At 48.6% G+C, this 19,094-nt stretch overlaps 1 pseudogene; it reads right to left on the bottom strand.

The window, feature by feature from the left end:
• Positions 1-19,094, bottom strand: part of LOC112221512 — a 144,127-nt pseudogene that overhangs the window by 47,560 nt on the left and 77,473 nt on the right.

Consider the following 19,094-nt stretch of genomic DNA (forward strand, 5'->3'; position numbering starts at 1 on the left):
GGGGTACAGGGAAGGGTTACGATCCAGAAACTACAAAAAGGCAGTATTTGAGCATATCCAAGAGCGGCTGAACTAAAATCCATTAGTAAGACAGTCGTCCGATTGGGTGTTTCTAAATTACAGCAAATGTCGACCCATTGGTCACCATTCAGCCCTCTGAGAGTGTGTGTGTGTGTGTGTGTGTGTATGTGTGTGTGTGTGTGTTCCTACCTTTGCAGGTGCGTTTGTCAGCCTGCAGCTTCATGAGGTGAGGACAGGCACAGGAGAACGTCTGGTTGAAGTTGATCAAACACAGGTGAGAACAGGGGCTCTGCTCATCAGAGGTGGCACAAGGGTTAGGAGCTGAGGGAGAGAGAGGACCAAGAAATGTTTAAATGAAAGAGATCTGGGTCCACTGCGACCATGTTCCATCGACTCGATTCTTATTCAATTTCGACCAAGGCAAATGTAACGAGAAAGAAATATAAAATGTAAAAATAAAGCTATTATTTGATTCAATTACAAAAACACTTCCATCACAGAGCATCGCGCTGGAGACTGAGTGAAGGGAGCGGTCGGCAGATAGGGATTGAGTATTAGAGGGAGCAGAGGACAGAGCGAGACACGGATAGGGAACGAGTCAGTCATCGTCAGGCATGGTTTGTTTCCCCATCGGTGTCAGAGGGACTGGGGGAAGCTGTCAATCAAATTGGCCAGTGAGACCTCAGCTCTGTTTTCCTTAGCCTCAGATCAGGGCCCGTATCCAGAAAGCATCTCAGAGTAAGAGCCTGTAAGTCCAGTCTGAAAGGCCAAATACTGCAGTGGAGGGCCTTTATGATCCACAGTGTGTGTGTGTGTGTGTGTGTGTGTCTACAAGGTGTTAGAAACTACGCTACGTCTCGTAGAACATGGAGGCAACGCATCACACAGTAGTGACGGTTAGGTGTCCCAGAGGATTGGTGTGTTTGGGTTCAGGAGTTCTGGAGTGTAACCTCTCTGCAGTCCTGCCCTTTGGTGTGTCACTGTCCAGTGTGTCGCAGTGACAGACAGCTGGGAAGTGTGGGGTGGCTTGTTTGTGTCCGTGTTGATGATTTGTGTGCGTGCCACCTACCTTGGGGCTGTCTGGAGGGATGGTACACCTGCAGGTCGAAGGGTTGTGTGTTGGTGCGTTGGACCACGGTTACGTTGTTGCCGGTCCACTTGTTGGCCTTGGCCAGGGTGTTGGTCCTCCAGTCTGTCCAGTACACCTCTCCTCCATACATGGTGACCGCAAAGGGGTGGGACAGGTACTCATGACCCCTCAGCACCTCGATCAGACCAGAGCCGTCATACAGAGCAGAGTAGATGGCATCAGACCTGGGGAGAGTGCATCTGGGTGAGTGTGTGTGTGTGTGTGTGTGTGTGTGTGTGTGTGTGTGTGTGTGTGTGTGTGTGTGGGTGCGCGCGGTAAGGAGAGCAACAGTACCTGGCGTCGATCCATACAATGCGTCTCTCCATGTAGTCCACAGTCAGTCCGTTGGGCCAGCCACCGCTGCCAGTCTCTCTGTGGATGGTCCTCCTGGCCTCACCACTCATAGATGCTGCCTCGATCCTGGGCAGACTGGCATCCCAGTCCGTCCAGAACAGAATACTGACAACAGAGGAAGACAACGAGAACAAAAAGGGAGAGAGAGACAAATTCATGAATATTCAGCAGTAGTCATTCACACTGTCTGAATATGTGAAGGGGGACTATCTATCTATATATATCTATATTTTTCCCAGTTCTATACAGAAGTTATTTCAGAGTACCATTGCTTGTATATGATCTACTATTTCCAGTTCTATAGTATCTGTGGTATGGTATCGGTCACCGTGGTGGTTCAATGGTTTCATTCTCACCCGTCTCGGGGGTCCAGGGCGATGGCCCGGGGGTGCTCCACCTCTCCAGCCAGCAGAGTGGTCCTCATGGTTCCGTCCAACTTGGCCACCTCGATCTGGTCCAGGTTGCTCTCCACCCAGTAGATGTTCCCTGCTATCCAGTCCACAGCCAGACCCTCTGGAGTGGCCAGGCCATACTGGATCACCACCTCGAAGGTGGTCAGAGCTGGGAGGAGGACAGGGGTCGGAGGGAGAGGGATGGGAGATGGCTGGGTTAAGGCCTTGCATTTGGGAAACTCTAGATTTGTTTGACACTCCCATCACTGACCTCAACACACAGACAAAAAAAATAGTAAGACGGAAATGGAAGGAAATAACCTGATCCGATAGGTCAAACTCCTCTCTTATAATGGACGTGACAGAAATGGGACACAGTGGACCAGGCCGTATTCAAATGTTTTTTTTTTTGCAAAACGGGGCAATAATTGCTGGCGTAATACAACATGTCTGTCTAGCTGATGGCAAAGGACAGCAGTTACATACTAACTCTATCCAGCAAGCGCACCCGCTTCGCTGTAACAAACCGCTGACAAACTGAGCGGACTGTTTGGAATTCCTTCTCTGTGGAACCTGAATCAGGTCAGTGGCATGGCACGCACTGCTTACCACTGTGGGATTTCGAGCAACAATTTGCAAACAATGGCAGAACGAAGGTGGTGACTTCTGGGAAACTTTTGAGAAAAAAAACCCCCCACCTACGCACGCACGCACGCGCACAGACACACAGTTCCCGGAAAAACCTGGCACCCCAATGAAAGCAATGCAGTAATGGTGGACAGCTGATGATTCTGTGGAGTCCTTCACATGGCCTTCCAACAGTCATTAGATTACAGCATGAGAGGGAGAGGGCCTCTCCACAGCTTGGTTGTTATTATACTGCTGGAACCACAGTTGGCTTTGCCTGGGGAGGGTGGGGAGGCTGTGTATGTGTGTGTCTGTAGGGAGGAAACTTTGTTGTTGTTGTTGTTGGCATGTTTGACCCTGTGGCGAAACCAGCTTCGCAATGTTTTTTTTCCATGGCAAAAATGACAACACGAAGCATCGCAAAGTCTTTGGTCCTTTAAAAAAAAAAACTGCTGTTTGGGAAAATATTGGCTTGGAAAACAAACGTGACTCCGGATGACAACATGATGTTTGTTTCCAACATTAGGGCCGTTTTCCTAAAGAAGTTAAATCCTTTCATTTGTTCCCTTTGCCACGATACTATGGCGATCCTGCTTTTGTCCCGGCCCTACAACTAAACACGGAAAGATCTGAAATCAGCAGAAGCTGATTTATGGTGGAGGGAGGGTTGTTTTAAAGAGGGTTAGAGGCGTGGGAGGGGGCCTGGGAACAGGGACTAATGGAATACGCTGGTTCCTACGCTACACCACAGTATGTGTGTCTGTTGCTCTGCCCCAGGGTGGCTGCAGTCACGCAAAGGAGTGGTGAGACAAATTTGAAGAGACAAAGCCTTCCGTCGTTCTCTCTCTCTGTGTGTGTGTGTGTGTGTGTGTGTGTGTGTGTGTGTGTGTGTGTGTGTGTGTCTGGATTTCTTCTGTGGGATTCTGGGAACACACCCTTGATTGGCCAATAGACCTGGGGTTGGGGGGTGGGGTGGTAGGGGTCTGAGGTTGGGACATTGGGGGGAGAACACGGGCCAGCTGTGACCTGTCTGGGGGATTTATGCTGGGGACATTAATATACATCTAGACTAGATTTGACAGGCGAAGCTACCCTGAGACAGCACTGTTGTACGGGGGAAGTACATTCAGAGAAAGTGCAAACTTTGTAACTCATTTCTGTTTGTCCTCAGACTAAAGAGGAAAAAACACAGTCCTTTCTACTCAATTTCCAGACGCTTTCTAATTCGAAGCCATTTCTATGTTGGCTGACGCAAGACCAAGCAGACCTTCAGAGACATTAGTGATGGGTTTTCCAGAAAGATCTCCTGCCACCACCCTGGTCTCTGTGTGACAGCAGTTATCGTCACAGCATATCTTTAAGATCCCATTATTTTTTTTTTGTTGTTGTCCCCTGATCCATTGATATTTGGATTTCAGTTTGTATTGACTGTCACGTCATGGGCTCTATTTGAACAAACCCAACCGTAAACCTAAGCTCAGGCGGTAGTGCTTTAGGTTCTAAATGTTTTCACTATTACAATTAAATCGGCGCACTTGCAGGCATTGGCGTGGAAGGGCTGGGTTTTGACGAGTAAACACTTCCTGGGTGCGTCGAGGCTTGGCCCTTTAGAATGTGCTCCACGGCAAAATATGTGGTTGCGTCAAGGTTGTGCATTTACACTATTTTATATTGCCTGGGAATCAACTCCAATTCCAATGTTAGTCAGTCATACTTTGTTAAACAGCTTACAGAAACAAACATGTCTTTGTTAAACAGCTTACAGAAACAAACATGTCTTTGTTAAACAGCTTACAGAAACAAACATGTCTTTGTTAAACAGCTTACAGAAACAAACATGTCTTTGTTAAACAGCTTACAGAAACAAACATGTCTTTGTTAAACAGCTTACAGAAACAAACATGTCTTTGTTAAACAGCTTACAGAAACAAACATGTCTTTGTTAAACAGCTTACAGAAACAAACATGTCTTTGTTAAACAGCTTACAGAAACAAACATGTCTTTGTTAAACAGCTTACAGAAACAAACATGTCTTTGTTAAACAGCTTACAGAAACAAACATGTCTTTGTTAAACAGCTTACAGAAACAAACATGTCTTTGTTAAACAGCTTACAGAAACAAACATGTCTTTGTTAAACAGCTTACAGAAACAAACATGTCGATTATCCCATATTTATTAAATAGGTTAACTTAGAACAACGTGGACCGCAAATGTGTTTTAGTAACTGCACGGCTTCAATAGCATTCACACGGACATAGAAGCTAGGCCTAACGTAAATATGGCTGAGCACGGACATGCCAAACACTGTCAATAAGCAAGATTAAAGACATTATTGATGAGGCCTTAAAAAGAGAACAAATTATTCTAATCAAATTCTTGTTTTAGAATTTGTCTGTGTCACACCTAATCATTTCTCCCTGTGGGTACATAGTATTCAATGAACGCAGATTATGGAGGGTTATACGCACGTACACATTTTTCTCAGGAGCTGGACAAAGAGCCGACGTAAAGAGAAAGGGAGAACGTCCGCTCATCGTGATACTGAACATAAATCGGGAAACCATTTCACAGATCAGATCGCATTCACACGTCCACAGAGGTTCAAGCGCTCTCCGGACGTTGTTGCCACAAAACTTAGGAAGGTGAATCATTCTAACACAATTCAACGAAAAACAAGGAATCTTTAAAAAACTTTTTTTTTTTTGGAAACAACAATAAATAAATGTCAAATGTAAATGACACCATAAAATCCCCAGGGGAGAAAAATTGCCGTTGAACCAGCCTTCGATACAGTAGCCTTAAGGGAGGGATTGGGTTTTGAACCTATGAAATAGAAAACAAGCAATTCCTACAGCTGACGGATAACCTCTGAATACGAGGTTCACCGGTATTCACGAGGTTCTCGTCTCTCGTTTCATGACGGGCCATGGACACGTAGCCTACATCACGGAAGGGGGTCTTCAGGCACTTCCGAAACAGGACATGCACGGCTAAAATAAATGTGGGCCTGCCTACAATGCATACTGTAGTTAAAAAAAGGGAATGTCGGCTCACTGTTTTACTCCTCTCAAAACGTATTTTATATAAAGCTTTGGTGATTTAGAGTTATTGCCAAACAGTCTCAGGAGCCAATCGCTTTAATTGACAGTCTAGACTACTTAAACGAATGCATTGGGCAGACAAGAGAAGGGCCTTAATTGAGGAGGGGAGGCTATGCTTGGTTTTTAATACAATAAAATGAAACGTGGGGGAAAAAAACATCCGTTTTTTTAATGTTTCGAAATAGGAAGTATACAAGTACAAAACGCACAATAGGCTACTCTTGTTCCATGTTCATATGGGCAGTGTGCGTCACGGCTGGGTAAGCCGAGTTTCCACTGTCAAAATGAATGTCATAACTAACTGGTAAATTGCCAAACCTGGCGTTTCTACACGAAGCAATTGCAAACACCAGCCGGGGGAAAAAAGAGCCAAATGAGTGTAATAAGTTGAATAAACTCCCCTCACCTCCGTTCTCAGACAGTTTCCCGCGGTAGATCTTGTCCTCCACCACGTCGGTCCAGTAGAGGGTGTTCTGGCTGAGGTGGAAGTCCAGAGCGATGGTGTTCCTCAGGTTAGGCACCAGCACGCTGAACTCTCCCTTGTGGAGGTCAATACGACGGATCTCATGGCGGTTGGAGAAGATGATGAACGGCTTGAAGGGGTCTGGGGGAGGGGGGGGGGTGGAGAAATATTTAATATGGAAGGGATCATTTAGGGGCCCTGGAGACTGTCCTTGTTAGGTCACATGGTCTTAAATCGTGGTCTCCGTTCTTATGGTAGATATACCCAAAGTTCAATATTTACAAAACGCCATAACTCACACAAACAACCACGGTTCTCATCGGATGGCCAACAAGATTATATATCCATTTTCTACCTCTCTACTACCGTCTCCCCTCTCTCTAACCTTTCACCCTCTCCTCTGCTCACCAGTGCTCTTGCAGCTCTCCATATCGGTCTCCAGCTCCCAGCCCTCGTAGCAGGAACACTTGACGCTGCTCTTCTCTTGCTCACACTTCTGGCTGCACTTGAGGTGCTTGGCGCAGAGGTTCATGATGTGGCAGGTCTTGTTGTCGGCGCCCAGCTCCATGCCCAGGGGGCAGGAACACATGAAGCCCTCCCCAGGGATGATGGAGCAGTTGTGGCTGCAGCCGCCGTTGTCTATGGAGCACAGGTCTGTGGAGAGTGGCGAATAGAGAGAAGAGGAGAGGAGAAATCATAGAGATGTGTGGTTTGAGGCAATGCCTACCTTGACCAAGGTGGTGTAGCTATGGGTAGGGAGATTGAGCGAGTGTGTGTGTGTGTGTGTGTGTGTGTGTGTGTTTGAAAGTGTGCGCGTGCGTTGTTCTTACCACAGAGTTTCTCGTCAGAGCCGTCGGGACAGTCGTCAGTGCCGTCACACAGCTTCTCGACGGGCAGACAGATCGAGTCGTTGGTGACACAGACGTGGTGGGACAGCTTACACACCAAAGCCTCGCAGTTGTCCTCGTCCGAGTTGTCCTCACAGTCACTGTCCCCGTCACACACCCAGGCCTTGCTGATACAACGAGCTGGGGACAAGTCAAAAGGGTACAGGTCAGAAGTCACACCGCACTGACACAACAGGCTGAGGAGACAACCAGACAGAAGATCACACACACACCGGGGTCTTACGGATACGCCGAAGGGACAACCGTGGAAACACCGTGGCAACGTGAAAAAGGGGACAAGCTCAACTCTGAATAGAGAAACAGAGATTGTGATGGCGGCAATGGCGTGCTGAACTCTGGGGGGGACATTGTTGCCTTTCTTGTGACGTCTGCTGGGAAATCAATCATAAGAACGAGAGTAATTCAGTCCGTTTGCCAAGGCTGCTGGGCGTGTTAATCCAGACATCTTAATCCCCGGAGCACCAAGGGGTCACCGTGGGTAAAAGGCATCCTCGTTCCCAGAGAGCAGCTTGTTGTGATGTTTCTGTCACAACAAGCCCCTTGGGATAACAAGCTCTCTTAAGTGATACAGTGTGTTTGACAGTGTGTGTCCAAACCGCTCAGACACTGCTGCAATGACTTACTACATGGAGAATACTTGCTCTGAGACATGGATGTTTACTATAATGCCGTCTAGAGGATGTAGGGCAAGAGGACACCGGGACTTCTCACTGACTAATCTGATGAGGTCAGAAAAAAACCCTGACACACGCACCCACCACAGCCTGCCCTACCACAGACTTCCTGAACCCTCACTAACTGGTCTGATTAAAACCATTAACAAACAACAACAAAAAAAGGCCACCGACTCAGTTAGCCAATAGCATAGAGGAAGAGACAGGAAGAGAGAGCGGTTAGCCCATTTCTCTTGACGGCTGAAACGGCCAACGCAAACTCACCGGAGTTCCTGCAGCTGAACTTGACGGCTGGGTCACACATGTGCGTCACGCCCTCACAGTCGCTCTCGTCACTCAGGTCCATGCAGTCGGTGTCCCCGTCGCAGCGCCAGCGCATGGGGATGCACAGGCCGTCCATGCGACACTGGAACTCATCCACGTGGCAACCCCCGGGAGGACGCGTTGCTAGGGAGACACAGGAAGGGGGAGAGAGAGAGAGAGAGAGAGAGGGAGCAGAGTTAGCCGACAGCAGAGGGGGGAAGAGAGTATGGCGAGCGACAAGAGAAGAGAGACTGCTAATTACGGACAGCTCCATTCGATAGCGGAGACGGGAAAACCGGCGTAAAAACGCGTCCAATATCTCAACCCAGTTCGACGTCGACAGGGTAGGTCTGCAGGGTCAGAATGGGTTCAGGCTCCAGGTGGGCCTCGGTCGTGGACAAACCATGACAAAGCAGTTCTGTTCTGTTCCCACGGCCATCGTCGCCTGATGTTAAGGGAGTCATTAAGGAAGTGGAATAATGACATCCCTTCATGGCAAGAGTTGGCATGGAGGAATCAGCAGTTGGCATAGGGGCATAAGGAACAGGCCCAGGACTTTCTAAGTGGAATACAATATGTGAGAGAGAGAGAGGGAGGGGAAGGCAACAGTATTGCTTTTCTTCTCAAACTAATGACTTCCAGAGGGTTTGGCGCACGCACACACACACACACACACACACACACGCACGCACACACACACACACACACACACGCGCACACGCACACACACACACACGCACACACACACGCACACACACACACACATCTCTCCCCTGTCACTCCGGGGCAGGACAACTTCTAAGCAATTAACTCCTCTCTCAAAGCCAAACTGAGAGCTGAAGAAAAAACAGAGAGGCAGAGAGAGAAAGAGAGTCTAGGGAGAGAAAGAGAGTCTAGGGAGAGAAAGAGAGTCTAGGGAGAGAAAGAGAGTCTAGGGAGAGAAAGAGAGTCTAGGGAGAGAAAGAGAGTCTAGGGAGAGTAAGAGAGTCTAGGGAGAGAAAGAGAGTCTAGGGAGAGAAAGAGAGTCTAGGGAGAGTAAGAGAGTCTAGGGAGAGAAAGAGAGTCTAGGGAGAGAAAGAGAGTCTAGGGAGAGAAAGAGAGTCTAGGGAGAGAAAGAGAGTCTAGGGAGAGAAAGAGAGTCTAGGGAGAGAAAGAGAGTCTAGGGAGAGAGAGAGGGTGAGATAGAGCTTCCAAAGCCCCTCGTTGGCTCTGCCTGGCCTCCTCTGATCTCTGCCAAAGCCACACAGCCATTACCAAGTCATTACCAAGCCCCTCAACGCCTCACCAGAGAGACTAGTCCCCCCCCCAACACCCCTGACTAAAACGTTGGCTAGAGTAAGAGCAGCAGGCATTTCACCCGACCTCCCTTTTTCCCCCCCATCATTTAAAGTGAAGGTCGATGTGACCAGCCGTCACTAAAACAACCACACAACTTCAGCAAGCCTTACCGAAGGGCGGCATTGTTCATGTTTTGCAGCTCACCGCAGAGCATAACCACATCCCTGAGAGCAGCGAACACGTCGGATCAGCCGGTCAACATTCGACACACTCCAAAACGACAACACGTACACAGCCCGAGATAGGATTCAGGCATTTCGTGTGGCGATAAATTTACCAGTGTACTAAAAAAAGAGGACAAATATGGGAACTGAGGACAAATATACTGTAGACACTCCTTCGCGTGAAGAACAATAGAAGTTTACTCACGCAAACACTATGAGCACCATGTCGCTCTCCTGCCAGGTATGAAGAAGGAAAGGAGATGCTCTATAACATGCGTTGGGGTGGTACTGTAGAATAACTACACTAGGAGTTGGAAGCCAGGGTCAGCCACAGTGAAGCGCCTCTGGGCCAGGTCAGGGGTCAAGTGGCTTGCTCAAGAGCACAGCGGCGGCACCGGCACCAGAACTCACCCTGGTTGGTACAGTTGGCGTGGGTCTCGTCGCTGTAGTCTCCACAGTCGTTGTCCCCGTCACAGGTCCAGTACTCCGGGATGCAGCGGCCGCTGTTACACTTGAACTGGACACTGGAGCAGGAGTGGCTGCAGCCTGCCTCGTCGCTGTTGTCCCCGCAGTCGTTGTCTGAACACACACACACAGAGACAGAGACAGAGAGAGAGGGAGAGAGAGAGAGAGAAAGACACAGGCGGAAAGGGCAGGCGCGCACACACACACACACACGCAGAGACGCACAGAGACACACAGGTAACATTTATTACTAACTTCCATGAATAAGCCATTATAAATGCTTGTAAATGCTTAACCCCCGAGAGTCGATTAACAAGTCAGGTTATGTCGTTATATCCTCCACATCAGCCGATGTCGCACTTCCACATCTGAGGTGAAAGGTGGCAGAGCTGGAGCGGTGTCTGTCAGACCCCCAAAATGTCTGTAGCGTCCAAACGGCTTGACCTACAAAACTATTATGACCCCCCCCCCCCTCTATTGAAAAGGGGATGCTCTCACAAATGTCTCCATTTAGCTCTATGGCTCGTCTGAAGTCGATACCGTCAATGTGCCAACTTCTGTTTGTAGCGTCCGAAACGTTTGGGCTACAAACTAAATGTGACCCCACAAGTGTCACGGGACTTGTCTGAAGGTAACCGGTTGTAAAAGAAGTTAAGGAAGTATGATGGGAAGTTTTGGCTAAAACGATCCATAGGTTGACCATATTAAAACAATTCCATATGTCAGCCTAGACTTTTAAGAATGAATACAGTATACAGGTTACAAATACTTATGAATTGCAATGCTTAAAAAGGAGATGTACGCTCACCGTTGTCACAGCGCCAGTTAACGTTGATGCAGCGGCCGTTGGCACAGGTGAACTGGGTGAGGGGGAAGCAGGTGGGATAGGCTGGGGAGAAGGAGAGGCGAGAGGAAACCAAAATGACATCCTAGAAACACCATCATGTGCCACAAACAGACCTCTCTTGGCCCAATTCAAACTAAGCCGTGCGAGAGTCTAAAACCCCCAAACCATCCAACTAACCAAACTCTTGCTTGGCTAAAAAGCAGGAATACATCTGCCGACCAGGCTTCAGGTTTAGTGAGTTAAACTACTCTAGAAAAATCTAGAACGCTACAGAGGTGATGCGTGATGCCAGAAGTCCCCACCACAGGAGGCCGGCTCATCAGAACGGTCCCCACAGTCATCATCCAGGTCACATGTCCAGGAAGTGGGGATGCAGCGCCCACTGGCACACGCATACTGGTTGGGCGGGCACGTACGAGCTGGAGAGGGGTGGGGGATAACAGCATTACAGATGGGGAGGGCGTGTGTACGAGTCCACATGCATGATTGAATGCATGCGTTTGTGTATAGTAATATATATATATGGGTTTGTGTGTGTGTGTGTGTACCTGAGCAGGTAGTATTAGACTCATCCTCATAGGTGCCACAGTCGTTGTCCCCGTCACAGAGCCAGCGCAGCGGGATACAGCGGTTGTTCTGACACTTGAACCGGTCCGATGGACACGTGTGCTGGTCTGTGCGGGAGAGAGAAGAAACCTACGATTCGCGACAGTCGAATTTGAACGTGAGATCAATAGAATTAGAAGTGGGCCAACTTGGTTTCCAGCCAAACATAAGAACCATAGACAGAGGTAACCAGGTGTTACTAGTTGTCGCACGAAGAGAGAGTTGGACGGAGAAACTACGGCCCTATTTGACACTCAATTGATGGTTAACACTGCATGGCTCAAGGAAGAGCAGGTATTAGGGCTTGGATTGGTAAAGTTCATCCTCTGTTGCTGCTAATGCACAGCACATGATTCTCAACTGTGCGGGTTGTGTGTGTGTGTGCGTGTGCGTTGTGTGTGTGTGTGTGTATGTGTGCGTGTGTGTGACTTGTTGTCGCGTGTGTGCTCGTTGCTCAGTAAACCCGGCGGCGGCGGTGTGACACGACTCACGGCAGAGCTCGGGCGCCTCGTCGCTGTTGTCCAGACAGTCGTTGTCCCCGTCACACTTCCATCGCTCCTGGATACAGCGGTTGTTGTTACAGGAGAACTCCCCGAGCTGACACTGAGGAGGAGGGATGTAGGTGGGGTTGGCTGGGGGGGGGGGAAGAGGGGACTGTTACGGATAACGTAGCAAAGCAACGGCTTTCGCAGTCTCTGTTGTTCCTGTGTGGGATGGATGGATCTACTTACGGGGGGGGCTTTTCCCCCACAACAAACCCAGCTGAAGAAAGCAGGTCAGCTTGAAACATGGACATTTCCACATGGCGTCCCAGTTCAACGTACAGAAATCCCTGACACTACTCTGAGACCCTCCGGAGAGCGTCCCAATGCATACCTTTACAGGTGACATTGTCGTCGCCCAGTATCTGGTCGTCGGCACAGCCGCAGGACCTGCCGTCAGGGATAGCCAGACACAGACTGCTGCAGCCACCGTTTTTCACGCGACACAGGTTGGTCCCTATGGGAACAAACAGAAGACAGGCAGACGGGACCGTTAGCGTTGTTACCAAGCAAATTTGCCTATGGGACATTAGTCATTAATTCATATCTAGACTAGCTAAATCACAGATATAGAATCAAATGTTATGATTTTGCGGCATAAAAAGTTTTGGCATGTGTTAAACGTGATCCCCATTGACTGAGGTGTTTACCCACCAGGTGTCACCCGTAAAGTTACCTTGCTGCTGGTGAGCGTCGTACACACGGATCTCGAAGAGGGGGGGGCGTTCGTTGCGGAGCAGCGTGACGGTGCTGGTGGAGATATCGAGTTTGAAGATGCTGCCGCCGCGGTACTCGTTCCAGAACAGGTACTGCTTGTAGTGACACAGGCCGAAGGCGTGGTTTAACTCGTTTCCCTCGTACACCATCTGACCAATCAGAAAGAGAGAAGAGGATCATTGCACGTGGGTCATGGTGAGGATGAAAACCATAGAACCATTTAAAAAAAATGTTTTTTTTAAATCACACACTTTATTTAGAGAGTTTGGCAATCAGAGGGGGATACAAGCAGGTTTGAGAAACTGTGGAAAGGGTGGATGTGACGACTGAACCCTGCTCTCCAGTGGGGAGATTTCACACGTGCGACAACCAGATCGACGATCACCAGCATTCGGGTTGAGGCTTGCTGACCAGGCGAACTGACCTTGCGCTCGGTGGTGTTGAGGTAAACCATCTCGATGCGGTCGTAGTACGCGTCCACCCAGTACAGGATGCCCTGCGGGATGTCCAGACTCAGACCGTTGGGCCACAGCACTGTCTTACTGGTCAGCAGGACCTGGTCGTGAGAGCCGTCCATCCACGCCTTCTTGATCTTCCCTCGGTTACTCTTCTTGGGGTCCTCCTCCCAGTCTGTCCAGTACATCCACCTACAACCATAAGACTATGTTAAATCCATACTAAAAAGGGCGAAAAATTCCAGCTAATTGCCCAAAATTACGAGGGTTTCTGGAAATGATTGTTGGAAGATTCCCGGAAGCAGGAGCAAATAAGCAGGAAACCAGGAATCCTCCAACCTAGTTTTGGGGAAAGTGACCCAACATATTCTCATTCTGTGAGGTCTTTGTGTGAGATGTGTACAGGAGCAAAGGAGCAAGGGGGGGGATGTCTGACCCGTGCTGGGGGTCCACTACGATGGCGCGGGGTGGGTCATCTTGCCCTCGATGAGGGTCTTGCGTGTCTGAGAGGCCTTCTCCAGCCTGGCCACACTGATGGTCTTCACGGGCCCATCGTCGGTCCAGTACAGGTTACCTGCCATCCAGTCTACCGCTATCCCCTCCACGGTGTGGACACCTGAGGGAAGGGACAGAGGGATAGAGGAAGGGAGAGAGATTGAGGGTGACTGTCCTCTAGGGCTTTCGTGACCTCATGATATCATTTTTATCATGACACATTGGTCACGATTCAATATATATATATATATATTGCATCCCAAATCTACATGCATTGCGATTCAATTCTGCAGTAGGTTGGAGCTGAGTCCTGTTGCAATGCAGGACATGTTAAATACGACGGTCAAACAGACAGTCCTTTACCATCCTTCAGGATGGTGTCCCTCTCCGTGCCGTCAATCTTCTGCCGCCCGATGATGTAACTCACGGCGTCAGCGAAGTAGATGAACTCGCTCTCGGCGTGGAAGTCCAGCGCCCGCGGGTTCATCAGGTTCTCAATGGGGATCATGAACTCGTCGGGGACCTTGGCATTCATGTCCATGCCACGGATAATGCCGGGGCGGCCCTTACCGTACACCAGGAACAACTCGTGTTCAGGTTCTGCAAGGGGAACATCGACAACGTGGGGATATCGCTGAACGGTCAGTTACAAGATCTGCGCAACGAAACTAGGTATTTTCTGCCCAGAGTACGTAACTGTAAAAAATGATGTTCTAGACACTTATTTCAACTCATATTCCTATAATATAAATGTGCAGGTCTGTGCTGTACGCTTGTGATTTTTTGCGCTACTCTCTGTGTACGCAGCACAATTCAAAACTTGATGTATGTGAAGTACTCACTCTTACAGGACTTCCCGTCGCTACCCAGGCTGAATCCGGAGCGACAGCGGCAGGTCCGGGTCTTGTGGCTGTTCCCCAGCAGACAGATGTCGGAGCAGCCTCCTGGCTTCTTAAACTGGTCCGGGGCACACGCATGACTCTTCTCTCTCACTGGGCACCAGGGGACGGGAGAGCGGGGTCAGAGGTCAGTACTAGGCACCGACATGGCAACAACTATGACGATCGATACAGACAGATGACACTAGATAACCCTTCTGGACTCTTTCAACCAGGAAAACCCGGGATTGTTTTTTAAGTTACCGTAATTTTGCAACGCTAGGCATGTACCTACATGGAGGTCGGCGTCTCTGGCGGAACACGTGCGGGGGCTGGAACAAAAGCCCGACCACACTACATACCACAATCCATGCCAATGATTTGCCCCGTACCCTCAGTGCCTATCTGGGTAAATACAAAGGGGTTTGTGGGTGTGTACCTACCTGGGGGTTGACGTCTCTGATGGTACACGTGCAGGGCGGCGCCGCGGTCCACTCGGGTCACCACCGTGAAGTCAGAGGCGTTGAAGCGGTTGACCCGGATCACGCTGGTCTTCGCGTGGTTCAGGTTGCCCTCGTCAGAGTTGGTGGCGTATAGGTAGTTCTCAAACACCGTCAGCCCGTACAGATGCTCAATCTGACAGAATGAACAACAGACGGAGTTGGTGGTTGTGTGTGTGTGTTTTAATGGAACATCTTCCTTGACTCATTCATGACCTCACCAGCAGGCCCTGTATGATGGTGTGTCTGTTCTGGCCCTCGTAGTCCACCACCTCTATGTAGTCCAGGTAGGCATCGGCCCAGTAGACCAGCCGGTTGACCAGGTCCAGGGTGATACCGTGGGGGAACACGATCTTACTTTCCACCAGCTTGGTCCGGTTCTGACCGTCCATGTCACAGCGCTCCACCTTGGGGGTCTGACCGTAGTCTGTGAAGAACACCTTGCTGTAGGGAGAGAGGGTGAGGAGAGAGGGTGAGGAGAGAGGGTGAGGAGAGAGGGTGAGGAGAGCGGGGGGGGGGTGAAGAAACCATGCGTGCGTGGGAAGATTAAACAGAGGAAAAGGAATGACTGTGCATTCCAACAGACTGTACTTCCTTAAATTTACATTTGACCTCAATCACGCTGCTTTGCGCAACTCATTAAAAAAAAAGTGCCATCTGCGTTAAGTGTGGTTAATATCGGAGACGTCTACATCCTTCACCAGGAGATGCCTTCCAAAACTGAGAAGTGACACCTTGTAAAAAAAAGGAAGAACACAGGATACACCAAACTTTTTAAGTGTCACCGTCAGCAGGATGAAGTAATCAGACACATGTTGCGTGCGCGTGTGTGTGTGTGTGTGAGAGAGAAGAGGAAGTGTTTTCACTGACTAAGGCGCTGGGTCATCTGACCAGAAGGACCAGGGGGAAGTAAACAAAGGACCTTCTGAGGTCACTACGTCAGGGGTCTCTGGGGTTGTTAGTGGGGTAGTGCTCACCCCATGAGGGGGTCCAGGGCGATGCCTTTAGGGTTGTAGAGCTCCTGATCCAGCAGGGTGACACACGTCTGGCCGTCGGCGTTGCACACAAAGATACGATCGTCCATGTTGTCCTCGAAGTAGAAGTTCCCGGTCAGCCAGTCAATAGCCATCTGACCCACATCTGAAGGGATAGAGAGAAGAGGATACGAGTGGGAGAGAGATGACGAGTGTGAGGGGGACCGAGAGAGATTGCCGTATCAGAGTTGAACTCCAATCAGTGTCAGTGACTGCAAACGCAACCCATAAGCCCATCTCACCCACGGAGAGAGAGAAAAGCATTAACCCTCTCCACCCCAACCCACAGCCTGCTTGGTGACCTGACATGGTCCCACCCTGCCTCACAACCCGGCCTCATTTACAGTTGAAGTCGGAAGTTTACGTACACCTTAGCCAAATACATTTTACCAAGTAAGAAATCCCTGTGTTAGGTCAGTTAGGATAACCACTTTATTTTAAGAATGTGAAATGTCAGAATAATAGAATGATTAATTAAAGCTTTAATTTCTTTCATCACATTCCCAGTGGGTCAGAAGTTTACATACACTCAATTAGTATTTGGCAGCATTGAAATTGTTTAACTTGGGTCAAATGCGCCGGGTAGCCTTCTACAAGCTTCCCACAATAAGGTGGGTGAATTGTGGCCCATTCCTCCTGACAGAGCTGGTGTAACTGAGTCAGGTTTGTAGGCCTCCTTGCTCGCACACACGCTTTTTCAGTTCTGCCCACAATTTTTCTATGGGATTGAGGTCAGGGCTTTGTGATGGCCACTCCAATACCTTGACTTTGTTGTCCTTAAGCCATTTTGCCACAACTTTGGAAGTATGCTTGGGGTCATTGTCCATTTGGAAGAACCATTTGCAACCAAGCAATATCTTCCTGCCTGATGTCTCACCCTGTCTGAGCACTGTCTGACTGACTGGGAACTTTAGACAAGCAGAACGTGGAAAAAGATCGGGCTTTGAATGAAATGCTAAAATGGTGTTCTTTTTGGAGGCTGTGTATTGTTCCTCTCAGTGTCTCCCAGCTGATTTCCCAGCAAGGGCTCTGACAATGAGAGTCTGTGTGAGAAGGCGGCTGGGGTGGTGGGGTGGGGAGGGTGGTCCCACAGAGACCCAGCTGTGGGAGGGAGGAGAGGAGGGAGGGGGCCTCATGTGGCCTTGTGTTTTAACAGCTGCCACCATGCTTCCTCAAAGAGGGGAGAGAGATCTCCTAATACACTGCACTGTACTCCATCAACCAGCCCCCGTAAACCAAAACCATTGTTAACCCACAGAGCAACTTTGAAGTTGGGCCATCCCACCCCCCCTGTAGTTAGCCTATCCCAGCATGTGACTCCAGCAGTTATAGCCTATCCCAGCGGTGGAAAAAGTACCCAATTGTCATACTTAAGTAAAAGTAAAGATACCTTAAGTATATTTACTGATTTAATCTATTAAGTATCAAAAGTAAAACGATAAATCATTTCAAATTCCTTTATTAAGCAAAACAGACAGCACCATTTTCTCGTTATTTTAATGTACGAATAGCCAGGAGCATACTCCAACACTTAGACATCATTTACAAACAAAGCATGCGTGTTTAGTGAGTCCGCCAGATCAGAGCCAGTAGATGACCAGGGATGTTCTCTTGATAAGTGTGTGAATTGGACCATCGTACTGTTCTGCTAAGCATTCAAAATGTTATGAGTACTTTTGGGTGTCAGGGGAAAATGTATGGAGTAAAAATGACATCATTTTCTTTAGGAATGAAGTAAAAGTAAAAGTAGTCCAACATATAAATAGTAAAGTACAGATACCCTTGGTAACATGATACTACCCTCGCCGGTCCATGTTTCCTAGACTCCCATTCACAAGCGGGCGATGGTAGTTTCTTTTCGTCTTCTCGTTTGTGGTGAAAGCAAGGTCTTTCCCTTTGCTGCATCTTTCTTCCCAACGCAGTTAAAGCCAGAAACCCAGTTATTCAGAGGTGCGCTCTACTACGCTCCCATTGGCTAGCTAGCGTTGTCTCACTCGCAGGAGACCAGCGCAGAGACAGTGGCCTTTCCAAGGTAAGGATGGAAAGTGTAATTTAGGCCTATTATTATCATCATGTTTGGTAACAATTGCCCATGTGTTTATTTTCAGAGTTTCAATGAGTTGTAAAAATGTCTCAGAATTCTCCTGAATTCCCTCAATTGAAGGTCAACTAAGTTAGCCTAGGCTACTTAACGTTACCAGCTCGGTATTTGAAGGTGTTGTATTATCATTAGTAGTCTATTATCAAGTAAAAGCATATGCTTATTATTCATGATTTCGCAAATATTTATACGCTAATCATTCAGTCAGCCTTTGTTGTTAAATCAGTGGCTGAAATTTTGCGGTACGTGATATTCACTTCCGGACTTAGTAGGCTCGGAGAGCGCTCAAAGCGTTGTAGAACGCCTCTCTGAATAAAAGGGACGTGGTTTTGGCTGAACCGCGTTGGGGAAAAGAAAGACCCTCCCTTGCTAGTAGTAGCCAGCTGGCTAAAAATCTTGAAAGCTAGCTAGCCTTTTTAACTTCCCACATTTCCATGTGAAATAATCAGACTTAAAAATGAAATAATATGCCCTGGCAAATACTCTTATAGTTGCAAGTGTAACCTACAACATTATCACAGTTTGATATGCCGCTTTAGCGTGTTCACTCAAAAATAGAACGTCATGTTTTGGTCATGAAGAAACAACGCATGGTTACAGTATTTTCTACCATTTCACAACAGCCTGGAATCACTAGTTATTAGTTCTAAACTAAATACATATGGGTGTGGGGGGGGGGGATTCTAATAAAGCTACAATGTTGCTTGGTTTATTGTTTGAACAAGTCGCTGAGATTATATTCGGTTAGCAATGCAGAATAGGTCATTATTTTGTACGTCGAATGTCAGAGCGAACTACCAGGAGCCGCTCATTTTGTGATGTAGAACGACCTTCACATACTCCGTGGCGCTGCGCTTGCGTAAAGTCTGTAGACCCCTTCAGACACCACCAGACCCCTGCCAGGACCATTAAACAACACCACTATGCTGACCCTCGACACAGGGGCCCCACAAGGGTGCGTGCTCAGCCCCTTCCCG

Source organism: Oncorhynchus tshawytscha, linkage group LG22 (assembly GCF_018296145.1).
Source record: "Oncorhynchus tshawytscha isolate Ot180627B linkage group LG22, Otsh_v2.0, whole genome shotgun sequence".
NCBI classification, from domain to species: domain Eukaryota; kingdom Metazoa; phylum Chordata; class Actinopteri; order Salmoniformes; family Salmonidae; genus Oncorhynchus; species Oncorhynchus tshawytscha.